The 26,463-nt window shown below is 35.6% G+C and overlaps 1 protein-coding gene across 8 annotated transcripts in view; it reads right to left on the bottom strand.

The window, feature by feature from the left end:
• Positions 1-26,463, bottom strand: part of LOC120780062 (potassium voltage-gated channel protein Shal) — a 175,046-nt gene that overhangs the window by 53,852 nt on the left and 94,731 nt on the right. For 2 of the 8 annotated variants that reach the window (XR_005705803.1, XR_005705804.1), the window contains exon 7: positions 6,489-6,576. The exons of the other annotated variants lie outside the window; for them this stretch is intronic. The gene's annotated coding sequence lies outside the window, so the exon portion shown is untranslated. The remainder of the gene's footprint in view (positions 1-6,488; positions 6,577-26,463) is intronic. 8 annotated transcript variants of the gene reach the window in all.

Genomic DNA, 26,463 nt, shown 5'->3' with positions numbered 1-26,463 from the left:
GCCGCAATCAATTGCGCGTGACGTTCGGCATCTAAAACTCGACGTGTCTGAGACTGTTCTATTGTCTCGGAAGCTCATTGAGATGCGTGACGTTCAGCATCCAGGGTCTGACGGGCCTGAGTCTGCGTAAACGTTTCAGAGGTCCTTTGAGATGCGTGGCGCTGAGAATCTAACATCTGACGCGTCTGAGTCTGCTCTTCAGATTCTTTGCTTCTAGAAACTTTTGCAGTTCGAGCTCTGCCTAAATATGTGAATCAATCAATAACGTATTGAACCTAAAAAACTATGTTCAAATAAATACAACAGGCTTATCTGCGCCAATGCTGAGGCAGTACAAAGCAAAAAATAAACAGACACATACTCAAAGGGTCCCGGTGGTCTAGAATTTTCAAAAAATCGATTTTTTTTTGGTTGGTTCGAAAGTATAGTCCTTTAAGAATATACTGTAAAATTTTTGGAAGGATATTCATATTATTTTAGCTTCTATAGCCGTTTTAGCAGGTAGTGCGAGTTACATCCCATGCTAACCCAAGAACAACAGCAAACACAGATGGTGTGAAGATAGACTGGTAGATAAGAAGATACATTTATTTAAGAAACCCAGAAGATATGTAAAATTAGGATATGAGAAACACTGATCCTAAATAAATATTAAATGCAAATGCAGCCACATGATAGTAATAAGCTACATCCCATGCTAACCCAAGAACAACAGCAAACACAGATGGTGTGAAGATAGTCTGGTAGATAAGAAGATACATTTATTTAAGAAAACCAGAAGATATGTAAAATTAGGATATGAGAAGAAACACTGATCCTAAATAAATATTAAATGCAAATGCAGCCACATGATAGTAATAAAGGATAAGCAGCACTGTGGAATTTTCCTACAGATAAGAATTTTTGTAAATTAGAAGATAAGTATTTTTGTAAAACTATAAAAGCAAGAAAATCTTTGAAATAAATAGACACATTTATTCTGACACTCTAAAGAGCCGGTCGTCTAAAATTGTTTCGTAATTGGCGCAGTCGGTAAACGTCTGACATAATCTTAAAATTGGTCAAACGGGTCGCTCGGATTTTCCGAAGAAAATGCACACAAAAAAAAAACAAAAAACCAAAATCCATTTTAAAAATAAAAATTAGGCATTTCCGAGGCCTTAAAACAGTTTTTATAAAAAAAAAGAAGAAAATTCGAACATCACCATGGCAACTATTAACAGCTCCAAGCTCCTGAAGGAAGCTTCGAGAATAAGGCCATTCAACGGAAGTGATGGTTACGACCTATCCTCATTTATAAGCGAAGTGGATGCCATACTCCGCCTCTTTAACGATAACCCATCGTTAAAGGAATTTGTGATTCAAAGCTACGTACTAACGAAAATAAATGAAGACGCCCTGAAAGTAGTCCGACCTTTAGGAAGCACACCGATGTGGGACGACGTAAAGGAGGAACTCGTTCCGGAACTTCGGGGAAAAGGAGAGCTACAGGAGTCTGTACCGCCAGGCAATCAACGTTAAGCAGTACAATGTAAGTGAATATTTTGTAAAATTAAGGGATATTTTAGATAAAACTAATATTAAGTATGAATTTGATAGTGAGAAACCCATAGCCTTTTCACCGGAAGCCAACGAGGCATTTTGTCTAAAAACCTTCTTAAACGGAATTAGTCCTCATTTGTCCTCCATAATTTTGAGTAGGGATATTAGAAAACTAAGGGAAGCTTTTTATTGCTTAGAGGATACTGGATTAATCCAGCAAAATAAAAATAAATATAGTAACTATGGGCAGCGTTATTACCCCTCACAAAATAATTACGATTCAAACAATAGGGTACATGCTAGTAATCCTCAGCCTTCTTTTCCAACGCAACAACGTTTTTGGGGAAATAATAGTAGAATGAATAATAATAATATTAACCCACAACAAGCATCACAAAATAGCTATTCACAACAAAGTAGGAATAGCAATAGAAGTCAAAGGCCTGTGCCCATGGAAGTAGACCATATGCCCGGGGGAGAAGCTACCAATAGTAGAACTAACTATAGGTAGAAATAGATTGAAGTGTTTAATCGACTGCGGTTTAACAACTTCAGTTTTAAATAGTAAAGTAGATTTAGGATTTAAGAAAAATAATTTAGAAAATCCCATTAAATTAAAAACAATTAGTGGTGAATTTTTCATTACTGAAGAAGTGAAAACTCCCTTGCCTACGGAATTCAATAGTGAAAACTTCGTGCATTGGCACTTAACACCATTTTTTAATAGAAAATTCGACTGCTTAATAGGGCAGAATATTTTGAGACCATTAAATGCAATAATTAATTTTGAAAAAAGTTACATTTATATTACTGGCAATAAAATTCAATTTTTAAATCCATGCCCGTTTGTTAAGGAAGAAATTCATTCAATTGAACCCATTGAGAAAGACTTTCAATCCTAGAAAGGCCCGATATGAATACTGTTGAAAGGAAAATGTTAAAGGAAATACTACGGAAAAATAATGACCTTATATTTAGAGAAAATGAACAGCTAACCCATACTCATGAAGTACAACATGAAATCGTTACAACAACTGAAAAGCCTGTATATTCAAAAATTTATAAATACCCTCAAATACACGAGGAGGAGACAACCAAACAAATTAAAGAAATGCTGGACCAGGCAATAATTAAAGAAAGCTGCTCCCCATACAATTCACCACTTTGGATTGTCCCAAAGAAAATGGATAATTCTGGTAAAAAGAAATGGAGAATAGTAATAGATTACAGGGCTCTAAATGAAATAATTATATCTGATAAATTCCCAATTCCAAATACAGATGGCATATCTGGAAAATTAGGTCAAGCAACATATTTTACGACAATTGATCTAGACAAAGGTTTCCATCAAATTCTTATAAAAGAATGTGATAGGAAAAAAACTGCATTTTCTACACCGTTAGGTCATTATGAATTCATAAGAATGCCATTTGGTCTAAAGAACGGCCCAGCCACTTTCCAAAGATTAATGAACTCTGTCTTAAGAGAATACATTAATAAAATATGCGTTGTTTATTTAGATGACATTCTCATATTTAGTTCCTCTCTTCAAGAACACAAGGAAAGTATAGAAAAAGTTTTTAAAAATTAAGAGAACACTGTTTAAAAATTCAAATCGATAAATGCAATTTTTTTGCTAAGACTACTGAATATCTTGGTCACGTTTTAACTACAGAAGGATTTAAACCGAATCCTAATAAAATAGAAGCAATTCAAAAATTAAAGCTTCCTGAAACAGTGAAGCAAATTAAATCTTTCTTAGGAGCAACAGGATATTATAGGTAATTCATTAAAGATTATGCTAAAATTGCTATTGGCATGACAAAATTTCTTAAAAAGGGAGTTCGTATTAATATTAAAGATCAACAATTTATAGCCGCTTTTTATACACTAAAAAGACTTTTAGTTAACGATCCAATATTAAAATATCCCAATTTCGAAAAGAAATTTAAAGTTGCAACTGATGCTAGCAATTTTGCAATTGGTGCCGTATTAATGCAAGATGGCCATCCCATTTGCTATGCTAGCAGGACACTTAATGAACACGAGAAGAAATATAGCACAACAGAAAAGGAACTCTTAGCCATCGTTTGGGCAGTTAATTATTTTAGACCCTACATTTATGGTAGGCAATTCGATCTTTTAACAGATCATTTACCACTTAAGTGGTTACAAACAAAATATAAAGGAAAAGACATAAATCCTCGATTACAAAGGTGGCTTCTGAAACTTGGAGAATACGATATATGTATTCAATATATAAAAGGCAAAGAAAATACATTGGCCGACTTTCTTAGCAGATTAGATGTAGATTCTGGAGAAATCTGCCTCATAAATCAAAATTCTGAAGAAGATGATAACATGAGTACAGCAGCTACAATTCACTCTCAAGTAGAAGAATTAAATAACCATATCCCTACACTTGAATCTGTCATCAATCGTTTTCAGACTCAAATTATTTTATGTGAACATAAAGTAAGAGACACTGAAAAAATAGGTAAAAATCATAAGATTTACATAAGCCGAGATGACATTAATAGCGAATACATGGTAGACATATTAAGGACACATGTTAAAACAAAAAAAGCGGGAATTTTTTCAGAAATAGCTGACTCCGAATACAACAAAGTTCAAATAAAATTAATCGAAGTATTTGGCAATAGTATCAAATTCTTTAAATGTTTATTTCATGCCAAAGACTTGTCAGATGAAACAGAGGCATATCGGTACATTTCAAAGTACCACAAATATGAAACTGGGCATGCTGGCATAAATGAAAATTATAATGGTTTAAAACACCTTATATATATTAAAAAACTAAAAGAGTTAATACAAAAATATATAAACAATTGCGATATATGTAATAAAGTAAAGTATGACAGAAATCCGTTGAAACCTAAGTTTCACATAACACAAACTCCTACTGAAATTAATGATATTGTTCATGTTGATACATTTACATTCCTAAAGCAAACTTTCATGACAACTATAGATAAATTCTCAAAATTTGCAATGGCATTGCCTTTGGAAAACAGAAATAGTTTGACTCTTGTTGAAAAACTTAGACAATATGTTTCTATTAAAGGAAAGCCAAGAGAAACTAATGAATTTAATAACGTTAATGTTAAAAATTTTTTTAACATAGAAAATATAGAGGTTCATTTTACCAAGCCAAATAGTCATACAAGAAATTCGGATATAGAACATTTTCATAATACTATTAGCGAAAAACTTAGAGTTGCTGAATTAGAATATAGGACTTTCTCAGTTCAAGAAAAAATGTTTAGATGTATCGAATTTTATAACAAATCGATTCATTCTGTAACTAAGGAAAGACCAATTTACATAGAAAATGGGAAAGTAAATAAAGAAATAATATTCAAAAAATTAAAAGAAACCGAAGAAAGCAATATTAAAAAACTTAATGAAAAAAGAGAAAATGTTGTAATAAATAAAGAAGAAGCATTTGTTAACAATTATGCGGCAGTACGTTATAAGAACGCACCACGATATAGGAAGCTTAAACTAGATAATGTACATATAACCAGTATTAAAAGAGAAAATAAATTTGCAGATCAACTAGACACTAATATTTTTGATACTAATGACAATGGCTCCAACAGCAATGTCCATTTTAACCATCCAACCGATTCATGAAAACAGCGGAAATTAGTAGGTACATCCAACACAGAAATTGTAGTTTCATCAGAATTTATAATACACGTCATGGACCATTATGAAATTTTATATTTAATTAACAACATGACTTTTAATACAAATCTCTTGAGGCCATTAAATCGCGATTTACTTAGGAATAAACTCTTAATCCTTAAAACAAAAGTCAAAACTTTAATACCTAAATCTAGTGGCATAAAAGAGGATTATTTAATTTGGTTGGGACAATGCATAAATATTTATTTGGAACAATGGATGACATACTTAGATAGAAAGGATATTGAGGATCACTCAAAGGTGATTGATCAAAATATGCACAATTCTATTACAACCTTAAGCCAACAAGTTAAAATAAATAAATATTTTGAAAAAACATTTAAATATTTAAAAACAACAATAGAACAAGACAGGGAAAAAATACTGGATTATGAAAGAGGAAATGATAAAATTCTAAAGGATGCTGCATTAAACAACATGTTTAACGAGCAAATCTTAAGAAAACATGTCCTTAAAGAAAAAATTGATCATATTCAAGATAGCATTGCAGCCGCCAAACATGGATTATTACATCCAGGAATTTTGACAAGTGAAGAAGTTGATATATACGAAATAGACCTATTTAAGTTGCAACATTTAAAAATGTGTGCAATTCAGTATGCAGAAAAACTGCTCCTTTTAATAGTAAAAGTACCACGAAATTTTAGCACAGTTCAATTAAAAGTTATTCAGCCCATTTCAAATGAACAAATGAGAGAAATAACTTCCGTTTCAGAAACAGTTTTTAATTACAATAATAAAACTTATACATATGAAAAAGTCAAACCACTTAATGAATTAAAAACTTAAAAACATTGTAACAGAAATAATTGAAATTGACGATGAAACATTAATATTAAAAAACTTGAAAAATACTAAGCTAGTACAAGATTGTGATCACAGGAAAGTAATACTGGAAGGAAATTATTTAATACACTACCCAAATTGTACACTAGAAATTAACAATCAAATTTTCTCTAATAAGGTAAAAATAATCCAACAAAGATTTTACTTTCCTGTAAATGAAGAAATTAATTTTACAAATAATATTTCATTTGAAGATATGAGACTGGAACTTTTAAAGAACATAGAAAAAATAGAAGAACTTAAGTACCATAAGAAAATTAATTATTCAATTTCATTTGTAATTTTTATTATTATTTTACTTTTAATAAGCCTTCTCTTGTATATGTTAAGAAAACAAAAACAAATGCGAATAGAAATTGTAAACATACCTCAGGAGAGTTTTGAATCTAAGGGGGGAGGAGTTACATCGCATGCTAACCCAAGAACAACAGCAAACACAGATGGTGTGAAAATAGTCTGGTAGATAAGAAGATACATTTATTTAAGAAAACCAGAAGATATGTAAAATTAGGATATGAGAAGAAACACTGATCCTAAATAAATATTAAATGCAAGTGCAGCCAGATGATAGTAATAAGTTACATCCCATGCTAACCCAAGAACAACAGCAAACACAGATGGTGTGAAGATAGTCTGGTAGATAAGAGGATACATTTATTTAAGAAAACCAGAGGATATGTAAAATTAGAATATGAGAAGAAACACTGATCCTAAATAAATATTAAATGCAAATGCAGCCACATGATAGTAATAAAGGATAAGCAGCACTGTGGAATTTTCCCACAGATAGAGCCTTATCACATGAGGCAACTTTTGTTGCGGCAACTCTTAGTTTATAGGCGAGGGGGCGACGAGGAGAGGAGAATCGCGCCGAGTTTCCCGTGTTCAGCAACTCGCTTTGTGTTCTTATTCGTAACAGTTCGCTGCGACGTTTTTCGGCATTCGTGTTCTTTCTTTCGTAGTACATACTTGCTATTTGCGTATATTTTTTTGAAATTAATATTTTGAATATATTTAAAAATTTAATTTCATCTTTTGGTAATTAATTTGCAAATATGTATACAAATATTCATAATATAATATAAATATTTTAGAAAATGGAGTATGAGGAAAAATCGAATTAATTAAAGATATTGTGAAATGTATGGAGGAAGCCATACTTATTGATTCAGACGATAGTAAAAAGGGTGATATATCTTTGTTTTAATAAATAAAATGTATTTCTTAATTGACAGAGCTGATTAATATATGTGATAGAGTGGCCCAAATACCTATAAGGAAAAAGAAGAGACAATGGGTTAAAGTAAAGTGAAAGAGAATGAGAAAAAAACTCGAGCAGAGTTGCGCAACACAAGTTGCTCGTGTGAAGGTAATGGGCGACAGCAAAAGAGAATCGCCCGAGAATTAGCAACTAAAGTTGCCTCATGTAATCGCAAACATAAGAATTTTTGTAAATTAGAAGATAAGTATTTTTGTAAAACTACAAAAGCAAGAAAATCTTTGACATAAATAGACACATTTATTCTGACACTCTAAAGAGCCGGTCGTCTAAAATTGTTTCGTAATTCGCGCGGTAGAGGCGCTCGATGAATGGATACTTTAAACTCATTTATCTCAAAACTACTTTTTTCGGCGTGCCTTTGATGAAAAAAAAAAACCCATCCTTCCGAATCACTTGAAATTTTAATATGGTGTTTATAAGATCAATATCTATCGCGGAGACTACGATCAAATTTTAATTTTAAGAACTTCGACTTTTTTTATTCTAAAACAGGTCCAAAAATAGCTGTTTCAGAATGTGAACTTCAAAAGCGCGAATTTTTTTTAATTTTCAATTTTATTTTTTGGTTGTAGTACCAGCGATAGCTGCACTCCTACTGAGTAATAATTTATTTGGTTTTTATGTTTCAGATGTTCAGAAGAGTCAAAATCAACAACGGCACCGGGAGTAATTTTTTAAGATAGCTTTTTTTGGACGCCATTTTTAATATTGTTAAATTTTTTTTTTATTTAAGAACGAAATATTTTTGTACTTTTCATACGTGTATAAGTAAACTGTAAAAATTTTAAATTGATTGCTCTTTTTTTAAACCTTAAAAAAAATTCAGAAAAACCCTTAATTTGAGCGTTCTAGACCACCGGGACCCCTTAAAATGCATTGTCATGCAAAACAATAGCATTCAACAAACAATAACAAAAGCATTACTAAGGATAAAATGTTTACATATGATAACCCATGGGTTCTTAGAATACATTTTAGCAAATGTTTGCAAATATACTCACATTTAAACAAACCCAAGGTCACACAACATGTGCAGATGAAAACAATACCATACCATGCATCATAAACAATATGCTACATACATATTAACATGCACATGAAAGTGTAAACACAATGACTGCGACAGACTGCAAACTACATCTGTCAAATATTAAAATACACACGTTCTTAAGGGCAGTGTTATTTTGACAGCTGCACGACTACACGACTGCAGGCCGACAGTTGTCGTTCTCGCTAACTTCAATATCCTCCGATTTTTGCCAACGACAGTAGGACGACAGTAGAGTTGACAGTAGAATGGAAGATAGAAAGATGAGGTAGAGTGGTGATGCCACTAATATGTAAAATGTAAAATTATTCACAGCTCTAACAAACTTGACGTTATTTTATAAATAAAAGCATGAAATAGCTATATTATAGCTCTATTATATCATTTGTAATAACAATTGATAATTTAAAGCAAAAATATTGACCTATTTACTTATTTTTTGCATAAAAAATTTCACTTTGAACAAAATATTAAAATTTCATTGAAGTGAAAGGAATTAGTATGGCCACAACGAAATTGTGTACATACAAAATGGACAACTGCGTTGTTTTGTGTACCTGCCGGCCATTGTGTTGTTGTTGCTTCTCAAAATGTACATGTAGTAAGATGAACAACGACGTTTTCAGTTCACTGTCGTGATGCTGCAATCTGTCGCAGTCATTGTGTTTACTTTTTCAATTGAGAATTAACAAATGAAAGCGACTGTAAACATAAAGAATAATACGTATCTGAGTAAACCTAGAGATATGAATGATTGGTTAAGAAAATACCTACATCTAATAGCTACCTCAACTACCTAATAATAAAAATTTAACTAAGTACTATCTATCTCCTAACTAAATTTCATCAAAATCCGTTCAGCCGTTTAGACATGATAGAGCAAAACTCCCAGCAAAAGCCATAAAAAAATCAGTAACTAAATTCAGTTTTCTGCCTACTTCCTACCCCCTAAGTACGATGACGTGATCATTTTGATCTTATATCCGTTTTTAGGTAACCATCTATTACCTTACTAAATTTCATCAAAATCCGTTCAGCCGTTTAGACGTGAAAGAGCAAAAGTCCCAACAAAAACGACTAAAAATCACTAACTCAATTTAGTTATCTGCCTACTGCCTACCCCCTAAGAACATGGCGTGATTATTTAAAGCCTATGACAATTTCTAGGTTATAATCTATCACCATACCAAATTTCATCAAAATACGTCCAGCCGTTTGGGCGTGAAATAGTAACAGACAGACAGAGTTACTTTCGAATTTATAATATTAATATGGATATACAGTGGCTCCAAGCCAAAGTCGGACACCGTAGAGCAAAATATTCTTTCCTAAAAATATTTGAACCCAAGCAGTTAGAAAAAAAGGTAAAATATTTTTTCAATTACTTATTTATTTCAGTTCCAAAATATGAAAACAAAACATATAAACTAATTCAAAAAGAGCAAATTCAATGCACATGCCAAACTCGGACAGTCAACAAGTTTTTTGAAATTTCGATTTACAGTATATTTTAAAAACTAATATTTTGTATGAGTATGAAGACCTTTACTTTTAGTAACCATTTTGAGCCGGTTAGGCATTGATTTAACTAATTTTTCGCAAAAACTAGGTTCGATTTGTTCCCATTCTTGTAATAAGATAGATTTCAAATCATTTTTGCTTGATACGGAATGCTGTCGAATTTTTGAGTTGAGATAGTCCCATAAATTTTCGATCGGATTAATATCTGGACTTTGGGGTGGCTTTTCCAGAACATGGGGGCAATTATAAAGTAACCAAGAACGCACTTTGTAGGCCTTGTGCTTTTGGATCATTGTCTTGATAGAAATACCAATTATCACTGAGATCCAATTTTTTAAAACTGTTTGGTAAATTTTCTCTTAAAATGTTAAGATAGTCATTCTGGTTCATTATTCCTTTAACTAAATGCAAAGACCCTGGTCAAGAAGCCGAAAATGAGCCCCAAGCCATAACCGATCCGCCAACATGTTTAACAGTTGGTCTCAGATTGCGCAGTTGCAGCTCCTCATTTGGTTTCCGCCAAACATATGGTTTTCCATCGGAGCTAAAAACATTAAATTTACTTTCGTCAGTAAACATAACATTTTTCCAGAACGAAAAATTCCTATTTTCATGTTCTTTTGCAAATTTTAATCGGATGGTCTGATTTCGTTTGCTGATCAACGGCTTCTGTCGAGTATAGTAGATGCACTAGATTTCTTCCCCAACTCATTTTCAGCTATAACAGCTAACTTTGGTGCGCTAAGGACTTTAACCTTTCGTAACAGGTATCGCTTATCTGCGTCGGTAAAAATCTTGTTGTGTGCAGCTTTAAGCTTGTTTTCCACTTCTTTGTTGGTTTTGAAGCGCTCAATAATATCGTGGACAGTAAAACGACTTCTGTCAACAATTTCAGCAATTTCATGGACGGATTTTTCATCGTTGGAATGCTTAAAAACCAACTTTCTGAATTCAATACTGGTTTGGCCTCTTTGCCTAGACATTTTCAAATCAAAAATCGTAATTCCAACTATATATAAGATTATTAAAAAAAATATGAGTGAATTCCCGTTAGTCAGCCAAACATTCTACTTGAAGATGGTTGCAATTCTTCGACAGAGTTGCACTTATTTAGAGGATAGTTGCCAATGTCCGAGTTTGGCTTGTGCATTGAATTTGCTCTTATTTGTTGCTTTAGTAGAAAATTTTATAATACTGAATTAATTTATGTGTTTTGTTTTTATATTTTGGAACTGAAATAAATAAGTAATTGAAAAAATATTTTACCTTTTTTTCTAACTGCTTTGGTTCAAATATTTTTTAGGAAGGAACATTTTTTTCTACGGTGTTCGACTTTGCCTTGGAGCCACTGTATGTATCTTTGTGGGTCTGCTTTAGAATACCGTCCTAGGATTTCGGGAATAAAATGGATATGGGCGGATAGAGGAGGTTTTACAGATCAAGAATATATACAGTTATAGCCTTAGAGCAGGAAACCAATAGTTTTCGAGACATTTGCGTTTAAAGTTGAAAATTACCTCTATTTTAAGTACGTATTTTTTCGATTTAAAATTAATATTATACTTATATTTTGCACTTTTATATCCACAATAACGAAAGAGCTACAAACTGTTAAATAATCAGTGATACCATACTAATATATTTTACCAAAGTAACAAAAATAGTATAGAAAGATAAACAAAACGGAGTTGTACGCGAAAAAAAAAACTTGAAACACCACGGGTGTTGGACCGATCACGGTTATTTCTTTTGAAGTGCGGCCCAAGGCTGCCAATAAAAAAGAAAAATAGAATAAAAAGATTTTAGCGATAGACAACTGTAAAATTCCTTTATTTGGGTATACTCTGTTTTCTTTATTTCTTTTAGTTCATTTACAAAAGATGTCGATAAGGTAAAACTGATTATTTGGCAGACTGCAATCCTTTAGTCTTTGTTAAATACATAGATTTGGCCAATTCGTTTAATATTGGTATAAGACTATTTTTGCACTAAATAATGTAAAAAAATGTGTACTAGTGAATTAGGGAAGTGTTGGTGAACATAAAAATTAAAAATATACATAAGTGTAAAAATAATTTCAAATCGAAAAAACTATGTATTCAAATAGTGGTAATTTCCTACTTTAAACGCAAATATCTCGAAAGCTATAAATTTCCTGGGCCTATATATATTATTGTTCCAGAGAACTTAATCTATCCGACCATACCCATTTTATACGTTAATAACACAAAAATCGATATCGATTAAATCCGTTTAATTAAGGGGGTATTCTAGTCCAGAATTTTGAAAAAATCAATTTTTTTGCATATTCTTAAAGACTGGACTTTTAAGAATATATTCCCCAGAGGAATTTTTAAAATTCCTATTATTTACCGACTTATAGCTATTTTAGTGACGCAGCGTGCAACTGCCTGCAGTTAGACTCAAATCTTTAATCGCGTTTTTATCGAAACTACTATTTTCAACACTTCTGACATGATTTCTCAAGTTCTAATGAACCGATTAATTTGTGGACCTTCTTTATATATCTATCTATGGTTGGAACTAGGATTATTAAAAAATTTTGATTTTTACTATTTTTAAAAAGCCAAAAAACGGGCAAAAAATTCAAACAGTCGCCATTTACTGAAATTTTTTTTTATTTATCCTAGTCAACTGCACGATAGCGGCATTTGTACTGATTAATTTTTTTTTTTTTTTCAGATCACCCAAAGTGTTGGAATCGTGTCAAGAAGGGCGCACCCTTATTTTCAACCCCCGCCACGCCACCACGCCGCAATTAATCAAATTATCACAAATTTTTTTTTTATGTTTTTTTTTTGTATTCTTAAAATATCAATAAATATCTGATAAAAATTGGGATAGTAAAAATGTTCTTAGTTTTTTTATTGGACTTTAAAAAATTCCCTTAAATAGCATTTCTAGACTAGAATACCCCCGATTAGTAAGGGCTTTAAAACGGTGTTACATTTAAATACCAATAGATATAGATACGATAAATATATATACATATATAAAAGAAAGTCGTGAGACTTACACTATTTATAACTGAAGAACGGCTGACCCGATTTGGCTGAAAATTGGCGGGAACCAGGGGACGGATATAGGATTTTTATCTGTTTATGTTAAACTTTAACACAATTCATAAATACAAAAATTATTTTTCATCATAAGCATTTGTTCAAAATTCATGTTTGTAAGAATCATTTAAATATTTTATACTTAAAAAAAAAGGATTATTATTATAATAATAACACAAAGGTACAAAAGTACAGCAATTTGCGTATGAATGGATTATACTGATTGTTGGTTCTGAACAAGGCGGTTTTTAGGACGCACCATATGGAACCGGTAAGGTTTTTTCAAAACCGCAACAGAAACTCACATTGATAAAAATTAAGAATGTTCTACTCACTAAGAACTTAGAAAATTAATAAAATCTTACTAGTTGAACATAAAAATCATACAATAAAAAAAAACAATATGTGGCAATACATGTTCATTTTTGCTTAATAACAAATCGAAAACTTCTTATAGCAATAAAGCCAACAATTAAATGTTTTATTAATTGGCAAATGCAAAAGAAATATCAAGAAATTAAATAATAAGAATTAAAATACCTATAAAGTGGGCAACCAAAACAAAAAAGCCACCAAATCAACGCCTAAAGTGATATCACCCACTCCCCAGTAGAGGACTAACGCTTCAAAAAGAATCCAGTGGACAGTTCAAAGGGAATGCAGAAGCTGATACTCCTGTAATCTTATTTTAAGTTTATATAAAATTTATATCTACCCGATAAATACAAATCTTAAAAAATTGTTAATAGCAATAAATATAGTCGGTCGAATAAAATTTTTGTAAATAGTAGTAAACTTTAGAGAGGAACAAACTCAGGAAGCCACTAAACTCCTAACAGGTGGTGTTAATGCACAGATGGAACAATTCAAAATATTGAGCATTAGGATAAACCAGTTAGAAAGTAGAATTAGTCCCCACAACGAAAGCTCTATTTCAAGTAACCTTATTCCCTTAACTGATTCAGACTTTATAGAAATTAGTAGATTACCGGTCAGCGTGAAGAATCTGCCAATATTTGAAAGAGATCCGATCCAATTCGTTTCCTTGATTCACAATGTCGAATCTGTTTTACAGGACTACGAAGTAGTCAGAACAAAGCCACTGTATAGAGCACTCTTGCGAATTATTAGGCAGAAAATTAAAAACCCTGCTGATACGGCCTTAATTTTATATAATATATTTAATGATGATTGGGGAACAATCAAAAACTGTTTGTCACTGCACTATGCAGACAAACGCGATCTTAGGATTTTAGAACACGAAATGGGATCCTTATCCCAAAAACACTAGAGTGTAGAACCATTCTACGCAAGAACCAATCGCCAATTATCGCAGATAATAAAAAAAAATAAAGAGTCAGGATTATTCCACAGAAACAAATACTATTTAACTGGAAACCTATAGGAGCCGAGCCGTTGATATATTTATCAGAGGCCTAAGCGGCGAATTGTCCAGAATACTAGTCATTCAACGACCCAAGAACCTAACCGAAGCATACGCTTCCTGCCTTAAAATTCAAAATATTAACCTAAGGAATTATTCAATCAACGCAAAGAATGGATGCAGCTCATATCAAATGCAAAAAAGTCCAATGAAACCAAAACCAATATTTGTACCAAGGGAATTAAACCCGGCAGAAAAATTTAATCTTCTTATATAGAAATACGTGAAAATTTGCACGGGTATTCCTTTCGTCCGGGAGGAGGTCCTATCGGAGCAATTTATGTGTGTATTTATAACTCAAGAACGACTGAACCGATTTTGCTGAAAATTGGCGATGATGTAGCTTGGAAACTCGGGACGGGCATGGGCTACTTTATAATTTTATGTTAAAAGTCACAACAATTCATAAATAAATAAAATTATATGTCAAAACATAAGCATGTGTTCAATATTCATGTAAGAATTATTTGAATACTTTATTACTTCAAAAAAAAATAATAATAATAAAAAATTGAATCATAATTTGGGATGAGTGCATAATAGCTCACAAATATATCTGAAGCATTGCACGGAACAATGAGTTATTTAAACGGCAACTATCAAGTTTGTGTTTTCTGACATGTGTGTCTGGGTTTTAGCTGTCGATTTTGCAATAACATTCGATGAATGTTGAACAAAACATTATGAAACATATGATTATATAAAGCGCCTCCGACGGGCCTTCTTCTGCTCTACTCCTGCACCATCATACAGTATAACTATTATGTACAGTCGATAAGTTATTGGTAAGCAAACTCTCCCTTTGGTAGTTTCACAGCTCCGTTTTATTTTTAAATTTCTTAAAAATTCAATATCTTGAACATATCTGCGCAGATAATAAATGGTTACATAAAAAGAAAAAAGGGTGTAACCGAACATTTTATACTCTTTCACATTGCAATGATCAAGGCCAGTTGTTGACAAAGCTTTATGTTGAAAATGTTCCGAAAGAATTTAACATTCATTATTCGACGACATCGTGAATGGACTACAATTAAATTTGGTATTAAATTAACTTACACTATAAGTAATAGACTGACTTGGATTTATTACCAGATATTGCTTCGCGTTAGCGAAAATTGCATTGAAGTCATCCTCAAATGATACAAATTCATATCGATATGTGAGATAAACACAACCAAAGATTTTTTAATATATTTAGTTGATGTAAACGTCAACCGAAGGATTATATTAGAAATAAGAGGTTTAGATTAAGGTCTATATAAAAAAGTTAGATCAAGATCTAATTAATAATTAACATTTGAATTAAATTTTTTGTACTTCGTGTGTCACTCTTTTAAACCAAGGCCCCCATGGAGCTATTATCTTAAATAAACCTGAGAACTGATCGGCAAATCCTTACAGATACGAGAGCTAATAAAAACTTTGTCTCCGAAAATTTTACAAAACATTCAAAGAAACTTGAGCGTCCTTTTAAGGTTTACTCAGCCGCAGGTGAAGTAAATATAACCCATAAACTATGTGGACCGTTCTTCGGAAGTATAGGTATTACAAATAATTTTGATCACATTATCAGCCGTAACGAAAAGACAAATTTTATCCTCGGTGGCAAAACTTTTCGACCCCGCAGGATGGCTTTCGCCAATTATGATCCAAGCGAAAATCTTAATACAAAAATTATGGCTAGATGGAACCGACTGGGACGAACAAGTGAAACCTCTTCGCTTAGAAAAATGGTCCCAGTTCGCAAATAATCTGAATGATATTTCTCAGATTCAAATTCCGCGATGGGTAAATTACTCCCCCGATCACAAAGTCGAATTACATGGCTTCTGTGACGCCTCTGAAAAGGCATACTGCGCTACTATCTATGTGCGCACGCAAAGCGACACCACGACCACAAGCCACTTAGTGCAAGATTTGCACTATGCACAAACAGAAGATGCGAACGCGGAGCGCTGCAATTTCGCTCTGAATTTTACCACAACAGGTGTTAATTTTGCTGGGCCTTTCCAGGTAAGGCGTCTATGTTAAGGTCTCCCACTCTCATGAAAGGCTCTGTGGCTGTCTTTGTATGTTACACGACAAAGGCAGTACATCTTGAGCTATGTAGTAATCTGACGACGGAGGCTTTTTTCGCGGCATTTGCTCGCTTCGTCGCTCGACGTGGCTACTCTTCGAAAATCATGAGCGATAATGACAAAACCTTTATTGGAGCTCAACGAGCCACAGAAAAGCAATTTGTGGATTTTTTAAGACAAGTGTCACCCGACATCGTACAAAAGTACGCCCCTCAAGGTATCAATTAGCAATTCATACCCCCAAGCGCTTCTCATACGGGCGGTTTATGGGAATCAGCTGTGAAAAGCTTCAAATCCCATTTCAAACGGGTAGCTGGAAATTATAAATTCAATTACGATGAGTTCATGACGTTATTAAATCGAATTGAAGCCGTTCTCAATTCACGGCCATCTAGAGCATTTTGTAAAAGGAGCACCCCTCCTGGCCATTCCTGAGCCAGGTGTGGAGTCGCTATCTCTATTAAATCGATGGGAACGAATTAAAATTCTCCATCATGATTTCAGCCGCCGATGGAAGGACGAATACATAAAGGATCTCCACAAAAGATACCGCTGGAAGACTCCTGAACAAGCGCCTAAACTTGGAGACTGTGTCCTCATTCATGATGATTGTCTACAAAGCTACATTATGGCTCCGACGGTCACATACGGGTCGTGGATCTCCGTCCGCAAAACGGAACACTAATCAGACCGCTCGTGAAGCTGTGCTTTTTACCAACCACAGACGACCGCGAATCCGAAAACCGAAAAAACCGAACCGATAATATGGCGATATATTAAAATCACTAAATTAAATACTAAAACGAGAAATACGCTAATAACAAACCGCTAAAAAATAATAAACCGTCGAAAACTAACAAAAACGGTCGCTCAATACGACGACCCATTCATGCCACATATCGTGGCATATCATATCTCATTGTATGATAGATTAATAATCAACAACATTCTCTATACAGATTACTATGGAGGTAGATACGGATGTTACAACCACGCCAACCGCTCGGGCTACCAATGCGCCACGCACCGGGCCCACACCAGCGCCCCGAACTGTGGTTGCAACCACGCCGGCAATTGCACCGGCAACAACGCCGGCACCTGTACCGGCAACCGCGCCTGCAGCGGTCCTTCAATCCGCACCTCGTGGTGTCACTCGACCACCACCACACCCATCACGGACTTCGGAGATCCTAAGGTGCCCCATCTGTCGGCGCCCACATCGCCTGCTCCATTGTGGCATATTTGGGGGTATGCGACCCGTGCAACGGCAGCAAGTTGCCCAGACCCACGGGCATTGCCGTAACTGCCTGTCACATACACATCTGACTGCAGCGTGTGAGTCACGAGGGCTGTGCCAAATATGCCACAGGCCGCATCACACGCTGCTACATCGCAGCGCAGCACGCGAATTGAATCGGCCACCCATCCATCGCGGCCGCATACACCGATTCCAACCCGCAGCTCGTGGCGCACCTCAGCGGAGCGGAACCTCATTGTGGCATCGACAGCCTGGACCACCACCTCGTCGATATACGGGTCTGAGCAGCGTTGTGACAACGCTGCAACAGATGCAGCGCCCTTTAGGCTAAACAGTCGTTTAGGGGGGCCGGGATAGCTAAATGAGAACCTGACCCCCCTCTTAATATAATACTCCTACACCCTGCACATACACACCATACTCAACACGACTACACCATCTATATCATCCACACATCATAAGCAACACATCTACACCATATTCATCATCCACACCTCACACTGAACACACCTGCATCATATACACCACACACGAGGACCCCGGACACAATGGACTAAAGGGAGTCAGCCATAAGCTCATTTTTTCCCGCTTTTCCAATTCGGTATACAGCAGAGTCGTCGCCAAAGCATAGGTGAGTTGCCGCGAGTTTTGATAACTATTTTTCTAAAAGTAAAAACAAACCCATTTTCAAGAAAAAAAACCGTCGCTAAAGACAATACGGTCACAATAACTACTAAAGATAACAGAAAAATTCATAAATCACATTTAAAAAACTGACTGACATTTATTTTTTAGACTCTTACCGTACTAGATAACTGCAACGCTAGTACGAGTACGACACCCCATTCGTAACAATCAAACAAGGATTAGGAAAGATTACAAAAATAATGTATAAAATTATCCACATTATCGACTTTCGAAAAATAAAACAAGTATTTTATTTCCACAATTAAAACACCAACTTTCCGAGATGTATAGCTTATTAAGCCAACCGCGAACAATAAACGAGAGATCAATCAATTGAATAGGATCTGTTTGGAAATGGTTTGCAGGAAATCCCGATGCCAATAACCGAATACTTTCCACAACACATGAACTGACTGAAAACAGTAACGTATAGTATACCACAAATCAAGACCTTATCAAGCCAAATAACAAAATATTCCATAGTTATAATACGATTGAGAATGAAATAACTTAGAATAATAAGCAGTTATTCGCACAAACATTAGTTATGTATAGTAAAAGATTAAATTACAAAAATTGTAATGCCAAACCAATTAGCAAAATAAGGAATTATTCATTCTCAAATTCTAAATAGGAAAGATATCGCAAATATTCTCTTTCAAACTGAGACATTACCTTTTACTCAAATATGCAGAACTCTCTATGAACCGAAGATACCCTTTACAATAATATTATCATACATACGTTCAATTGTAAAACATCTTAAACGAGTTTACTTAGAATTCACCAATCTTTTCATATCCTAAAACGACAGATATGGCATACATGGAAAATGCCTTGAAGTAGATGATAGATATGCAAGTGAAAGTAACTTAAAAAATTAGACAAAATCCATTGCGTTGCACATTCCTTTAGTGGATAAAAAGCGCTTTTCGATTACCAATATGTAAACCAAGCAATAATTAAATAAAGAAGGAACAATATTTCTCTCAAATTTTATTGGAAATGTTGCTTATAATAATAAATCTTTTTAACTAAATGGTACTTTTATTATAAACTTCTTTGACGAAACTACAACCTTGAATAACGTTATTTATACAAACTGGCAAACAAGTTACTATCAGAAAATGTAAATGAACTAGAACGAATAACATAAAAAAACATTATTTCAATTAGTTCAAGCTTCGTAGCAATTCATGTTGCAGTAACACTACCGATAGCTTTGTATAACTTAAACCAAAAAACAGTAATTCATTCATTAATAATTAATAATCAGCGAGACGCTGGAGCTTAAAAAGGGGGGAGTTATCACAGTTAGCATAGTTAAAAAAATATACCAACAACAAAGTTGTAGCTAACAAAATATATCAGAAATGCAATTCAGCAATACTCTGCAAATAAACAATATCATTGTTGCTCAATAAAGTTCACTTCCTTAAATTACAACAGCACATTTCGTCGGCACTAAGCCAGAGCGGAAGCCGCGCCGCCGTATTGTAAGCCATTTCTTGACCAAAATAAGGTTTGAGAATTCGTACATATGTATGTAAGTTTAAGTTTATGGTCAATAAGCAAAATTTTGTATAAAAAAGAAATTATTCAATAAACTAATAGAGTTCAACTTTGCAATTCAAATAGCGTATTTCGATTGTACGGTGGCCGACCCATAACTTAAATATGTATATCCAAGTATCCTCCCGGTAGCCAAAGAAAATCCGTTTGAAGCGAGCTAAAGTGAGAAGACCAAATATCCCCTCCACTGGTTTGTGGACTGGGTTTGGGACCCGCCACGTAAAAACGCCCCAATTAAAAGTTACGAACAGCCTCGGATGAGACACCCCCCTTTTGATAACGACCAAGGCAAAGGAACTGAGAATAACGATTTAAGCAAAGGCACTTCGAATGTCCGGTGAAGGCTGACATCATCGCCATCCAAGATATGCGATGGATGGAACAAGAACTGAGGTGAGTAGGTCCTTGTGGGATTTACTACAGCGGCCACATAAAGGAGCGGGATTCGTGGTGGGAGAGAGCCTCCATAGCCAAGTACTGTCATTCGCCCCGGTGGATTAAAGTCTAACTTCAATCCACATCAAAGCGAAGTTCTTCGATCTTCGGACGATATGACCAAAGCTGCATTCTATGAGTTTGGAGCGCACATATGACCGCTACCCCGCCACGATGTCAAAATCGTGCTTGGCGGCTTTAACGCCAGGGTGGACAACAAAGGTTTCTTTGGCAAAGCGGTCGGTAAATTCAGCCTCCTTGAGAAAATATTCCCAAATGGGTTGAGGCTGATCGATTTCACCGGGGCCCAAAATATGGTTGTGTGTAGTACTAGATTCCAGCATAGAAAAATTCTCCAAGCTACCTGGCTGTCTCCGGATCAAAAAACCACCAACCAGATCGATCATATTGTAATAGACGACTGGAACCACTACCTTGTTGCAGCCAAGATACGCACCCGCCTCTGTGCAGCAAAAAACGCACGTCAACACACACAAGGAAGGTTCGACTTCGAGAAGCTGCACTCACAACAGACAGCAGAACGATTTTCCACTTGACGTGCACTCCTGCTCTTTGAGAGCACTCATTAGGATTTCGTACGCCAAATATTGGAAAAGACCCGTGAAAGGAGAATCGACACACACCACCTCTTTGTCTAAATTTGGAATCTCCGCAAAGCGCATACGGCTATGTAAGCTGACGTTGAGCAACACGAAAAGCTCCGTCAGGATCGAGAAGGACCTCTCCGAGCCGTTCGATACCAAACGAGGTTTCAGACAAGGCGATTCCCTACCGTGCGACTTTTTCAAACTACTGCTGGTGAAAATAATTCGAACTGCAGAACTAAATAGGGATGGTATAATCGTCTATAAAAGTGTTGAACTGCTGACGTTCGCTGATGATATTGATATCATTGGCCTCAACACCAGCGCCTTTAAATCTGCTTTCTTCAGATTGGATAAGGAAGCGAAGCAAAAGGGTCTGGTAGTGAACAGGGGCAAGGCGATATAGAAAGTTGTAGACACTTTCGTCTATCTTGGAACCAGTATCAACGCCAACCAACAATTTCAGCGAATTAAGAGACAGCGGCTGCGCTGTTTAAGTCAACTTACAACTTGCAAGAATCAAAGCCAGAGAAATACCTGAAGATGTAAAGCGTCAACCAGAGGATCGGAATTTATACAATTTTATATATACAGTAGATATCGGTTATATGACGAACCGCCTGTATGCAAATTTTGGTCATATGCAACATTTTCATATTTCAGCGCATTATACACGGATTTTTATATGAATATGGTTGTTTGAATGTAAATCGTTAATAAGCAAATATCGCATTTATGTAAAAAAAATTCAGGAAAATTAAATCGTTACCCACAAATTTTGATCTATTTTAACCAACACTTAAACACAAAATTTTTTCTATCAATTGTCAAACATATGATTTTGTGTTACATCTGTAACAATGTCGCGTCGTGTGCTAACAGCCAAACAAAAGAATGCAGTTTTTAATAATTTAAAAACTTCCAAAGATCAAAAAATCATTGCTGCTTAGTACGAAGTAAGTATATATAGTGCTATATCGCGCATGAAAATCAATGAGAGCAAGATCCACGCCATAAGAAATCACAATAAGAAACGGGTTAGAAAAATCGCACGGACAAATGTGCATATTGCATTGGAAAGTCGGCTAAATCACGGTCCTTTAACGGAAACAGCTACCGTTCCTTATTATTATAATAGAAGTGCTTGGATGACGGGTGTTATTTTGAAAAAAATTCTAACAGATCTGAATTAAAATCTTCAAAAAGATAACAAGCAGATATGTTTGATTGTTGATAATGCCACAATACTGATGCGAAATTCTTCAAACACAACTGCCCTTATATGGTACAGCCACTTGATCGAGGTATCATCCACTCATTTAAAATTGAATACCGCCAACTCCTAACAAGAAAACAAATTTGTGCGTTAGAGAAGATGGTACAAGTTAAGAATAAAATTGTTCGTTTCAGGCAGACGTTGACAATATTAAAGTTACAGATGAGATTGCAGCCACTGAAGGCGAAAACTATGAATGGTGCATACTTGATAACGAATACATTCAATGCGGATAACAGGGTTAACTTGGGCACAGGGCTAGCTTGGGCTACTGTGGGGATCAGCAAGTGGCGGATAGTTGAACGGCCCAAGATATGAAGGTTAGCTGCGAATAACCAATAAGCAGTCCCTGACCAAAGCAGCAGAGATGGAGGGTATAGCTTAATAGGCTATATCTACCCGACGAAATCTCTTATATGGGACGAACCGACACCGCACAAAACTACGTGTCAACCAAGGAAAAATCCCAGGAACGTCCCACTCAGATTGAGCGGCTTATGAGCAGCGTCTGTCTCCAGGTTGGGAGCGGCTGAACTAACCAACAACAAACGGAAATTAGAAAAATTCCTACAAAATGGATACCAGATTCTAAGCCCAGTAAGACTTTGGTGAAAATCTATTGGAAATCGTTCTCAAAATTTATACATTGAAGCTGACAGACGTAGCTTTCAGCGACTTTAGTAAGCGGAAATGGCTTTCCGGCTAATGTTACGAATGCCTTCCGTCCCCACTGAAACCCCAGCAAGGCCTTAAGGTACCTTCGATGCTTGCCGTCATTGAGTTGGCGCTGCAATTTCGGTTGAGCCTTGCCCCCGATTAACGCTGATCTGGCACTGAACATAGGTACCCATTCAGGTCAACCATTACATAACCTCCCTGTATTGCAAAAATAACCACGGAATCATCACAGCAATTGCACATAGCGAACAGAGACAGCGGCCTCAAGGGTGGACCCAGTTAAATGAAGACCACAAACTATATTAATGAAACCGAATTTGAAAATCTAAAAGAGCACATGGCCTTTAGGCGAAGCTCAAACGTGATGCGAACACCGCCACTACATACCAACCACGAAAGCAGCACAGCAGCAGCTGTTGAACAAGACAAGCAGCAAAATGTAACTCTTATGGCAAGGAAAACCATTACTTGAGGAAATATGCCAGCCTTTTATCAAATCGGAAAGAGACGATCTATCCACCAGGCTATAACGGACGGATAACTTCATTATATGAGCTAGCTGCCTCTGAGCGTACTACTTATCCAAACCCCTGTTAATAGAGGAAAAACACGTCCCAAACTTCGCCTTGGTTTGTGATTGCGATGCAGGCGAAGAGGAAGCTTGAAAACGAGAAAGAGACTTAAAAAAGTAAGAGACAAAATAACTGTGGTGACAGTGTAGCACCTTCCCGAAAGATCAGGAACCTGAATGGGAACTGGTGAAAAATAAACTTAATAAATCGGAACTGAAAAAATAGAACCAAAGATTCCAAAACGGGAGCTGAAGCGCACAGAATCTCTGGTGATTTCGAAAACCAGCGTCATGTCTTACGCAGATATGCTGAAAAAAATTAAATCAGACCCCAGACTTCAAGACCTCGGTGACAAACGCAAATACCTGACAGTGTAGCACCTCCCCCGGATGATCAGGCACCTGAATGGAAACTGGTGAAAAATAAACGTAATAAATCTGACCTAAAAAAAATAGAACCAAAGATTCTAAAACGGAAGCTGAAGCTGAAGCGCACATAATCTCTGGTGATTTCGAAGACCAGCGTCATGTCTTCCGCAGATATGCTGAAAAAAATTAAATCAGACCCCAGACTTCAAGACCTCGGTGACAGTTTGAGCAAAGCAAGAAGAACAGCGAAGGGTGAACTTCTGCTAAAACTTAAAGCAAAAACGAAGGATTCTTCTAAAAACGTCAAGGAACGCACAATAGAGGTCCTATAAAATATGGCAGAAGTTAAAGTTCTATCGCTTGAAATTAAAGACTTAGGCGAGGCAACGACAGCCGAGGAAGTATGTATGTACATAAATGACAAATTTCCTGACGATGACAACGGCATAATTGCCATTATCAGTGTCCCTTTGGCAATGTCAAAAAAACTCCTAGGCGAAAATAAAATAAAAGAAATGTGATGTCGTGGGACACCAGGTAGGAACGAAGTTCCTTCGGCTAATGTAGAATCGATACAATTTGCGAAGAGAGAAGGAATGAAAGAACGAAAGAAAGAGGGAGAAGGAGAACGGTATTATGCACTACTCGCTGGTGTATACGACTGTCGCACCTGATTTTTTAAGGAAAACGAATTGAAAGAATATGGCAACACAATGACACATTCAAAGCTCTAAAGCTTATTCACAAAAGCGCAACGTAAACTTTTTCAATGGGGAAGAAATGTGCAGGGGAGCGAACACTTAGTTAGAGCCCGCCTAAAAATATGCAATCAAAACTGAGGCTGTTCACGGTAAGGTGGTTATCGGGTTATGTGGTTATGTGATTAAGTAAACAAATACAAAATGCGGTATGACAAAAAAACCAACTTTGACCGACTTAAGCCCTTGTTTACAGATTATGTGGTTATGTGCTTATTTCGAGTGTTAGAAAGTCGTTGGAATTTTACTAAATGGCAGCATTTGTAAAAATCGCCATCGTCAAGGCAACACAGAACATTTTCTCTCCAATGAATAGATTTCGGAACATGGAGTTCATCTCCCCGTCTACTACAGATGATTAAAGTTATGTCTTCTAATACTTCATCCATTGCATTGTGACACTTTCAGGGCGCAAGATGATGCAAATTTTATACAAAGAATTTTTTGAACGCTTAAAATTCGGATTATTTAATAAGCGCACACCTTCAATAAAGTCCATTTCCTGAATAGCAGAACTTATTTTAAATTCGATTATTTTGCTTATTAAACTTTGTTTAGGCATTTTATAAGTAGGAATTTCATTGAACTAAAACAATGAACAGCTGTTTGTGTAAAAATAAGCAAATAACCATACATAGGATGTTCACGGAGCATAGAGGTTATTTTTAATCTAATAATCACATAACCCGATAACCACCTTACCGTGAACAGCCTAACTTTTTTCTTACGCCAAAAAATATGCAACAATTCAACTCCCCATTAACGTACTTAGCGCAAGCGCAATTCTCACCCAAAACTAATTTGCATACACAATAATGTTACAGATTTTCATGCCTAATTATTTTGCAAAACCTAAAGGTAGGCTATAACTTGCGATCTTACAGTCTTCTTCTTACGGGTTATTTCTTGCGGGTTTTTTCTTACGGTTTTACTATCACTTTTTTTCAGTTAGGTCCCGCAGCAAAATCCCTATCTTCTCCAAGCCTGCCGTAAGGAACTTCGTTCCAAAAATAGGTTGGGTTAATTGTAAGGTCCAGGAAATTACAAGACCTGTCCAATGCTTTAAATGCTTTGAGTTTGGCCATATATCGCGCAGCTATAAAAGCAACAGTGATCTCACCGGCTCTTGCTATAGATGTAGAGAAAAGGGGCACGCCGCAAAAGGATGCAGTAAGAAGCCATTATGTCTCTTATGCCCACAAGGGACGAATAAGCACCCGACTGGTAGCTTTCGCTGCCCTGCTTATAAAAAGACTGCTGGAAAACCGCAATGATGAGGTGTCACCAGTTAAATCTCAACCACATCGGCAACTCAAGCACTGCTTACAAAAACCGCCTCGGGCCTTAACACAGACGTACTATTACTTAGTGAACCGCATAAGGCCCCGAAAATGACAATAACTGGATCGTAGACAAAGACTCCTAATCTGCAATATTGACCTTTAAAGAAAAAGGCTTCGTTACAGTTGCTACACCGCTCATAGCCTATCCCTTACAGAATTCCAGGATATGCTCTTTAGGCTCACATCGCGCGAGTTATTTTCTTTAATTAAAGAATATATGTGGAGGATGAAGTCATGTGTAGAAGTTCACGCAAGTGAGGAAAGTTCTCTGATCGCCATTCACTTGGGAGTGGCCAGAAACGATTCTTTTACACATGGCTCAAGCATCTCACTAC

This window comes from Bactrocera tryoni, unplaced genomic scaffold, assembly GCF_016617805.1.
Source record: "Bactrocera tryoni isolate S06 unplaced genomic scaffold, CSIRO_BtryS06_freeze2 scaffold_133, whole genome shotgun sequence".
NCBI classification, from domain to species: Eukaryota; Metazoa; Arthropoda; class Insecta; order Diptera; family Tephritidae; genus Bactrocera; species Bactrocera tryoni.
This window is presented reverse-complemented; position numbering and strand designations above follow the sequence as displayed.